The sequence below is a fragment of the Halyomorpha halys genome, unplaced genomic scaffold (genome assembly GCF_000696795.3).
Source record: "Halyomorpha halys isolate HHAL.00 unplaced genomic scaffold, Hhal_1.1 Scaffold1568.1, whole genome shotgun sequence".
NCBI classification, from domain to species: domain Eukaryota; kingdom Metazoa; phylum Arthropoda; class Insecta; order Hemiptera; family Pentatomidae; genus Halyomorpha; species Halyomorpha halys.
In genome coordinates, this window is record NW_027106096.1 from 134351 (window position 1) to 135533 (window position 1183).

Below are 1183 nucleotides of genomic sequence, written 5' to 3' on the forward strand. Positions count from 1 at the left end.
AAAAAATAATACAGTTTTGTAAATACTTAATTATTTTTTTATTTTTATACCGTATCCTAAAATCATGATATAAAAACAAACAACAAACAATAAGGTAACTTGTTTTTTTTTAGTGAGCTTCTTGCTTGATATTTACAAATAGGTTTAAATGAATTAAGTCAAATGCCATATTACATACCAAAATAGTTGAGTAATTTAGACATAATGCACAAGTAAGCATAGGGCAGAGAGCGTTCTAGTCCAAAAGAAAAAAGATTTATTTTCAGCAGGCCATCAATAAGGATTTACTGGGACTTTATCCTTGCCTTTGCTAACTCAGAGGTTTAATGGGGCAAATGCTCTCATCGCTATATATTCAATGTTAGCCTCATATATTGTACTTTTTTTAGTACAAATAAAATAAAACTAATATTTTTTTAAGCTAGTCAGCAGAAAAGTACGAAGTCCAATAAAAGATTATTTCCACATAATCAGTCTGGCTATAAAATATTTTTGTTATGTTATATCATGTATGATTGTTAAGATTAATTTGAAGGAAAATTAAAGTATTTGAAAATGAAGTTTTGTAAAGTACAAAATAATTATACAGCTATATCAGGTATTTGCACGAGGCTACAGGAATGAAGTTAACGAGCTAGTTGAGATCAACATTAAGTTGCATGACCTTCAAGAAACGGAAAAATGGTTTGCACTCGATTTATGCACAACTTTGGAATAATATTTTTACCCAAATGTATTAAAAAATAGAGACAAAATAATTAGTCCTGAAAAATGTCAATTTCCTTGCAAGAAAGTATCTATTTATTAGGTAAAAAGTTAATTTATATATTATAACTGTTTTAAATAACTTTAAAGTAAATTAGAATCGATAGATAGAGTGTATTTTCTAACTATTGTGCAAAGTCACTTACTTAAATGTGATGAAAAAATAAGTCCTAAGCGCAGAAAATTTACCTTTATGAAGAATTTTTTTATTGAAGACAGAAAAGTTTATTCATTAATTATAATTGTTGAAAATAATTTCAAAGGCACTCTTTACCGATTGATAGAGTAAATTTCCTATGTATGGTGTACAATCACGTATTAAGATGTAAATATATATAAAATGATTTTATTAAATTCAGTTTGATCTGATTATTTTTATTTAGAACGTTTATTCAAAATAAAAACGTCTATATTCAGT

The 1183-nt window shown here is 26.3% G+C and overlaps 1 protein-coding gene across 1 annotated transcript in view; it reads right to left on the reverse strand.

Moving 5' to 3' along the window:
* The window catches only part of LOC106690072 (facilitated trehalose transporter Tret1), a 12547-nt gene that overhangs the window by 9865 nt on the left and 1499 nt on the right, over nt 1-1183 (reverse strand). The window lies entirely within an intron of this gene.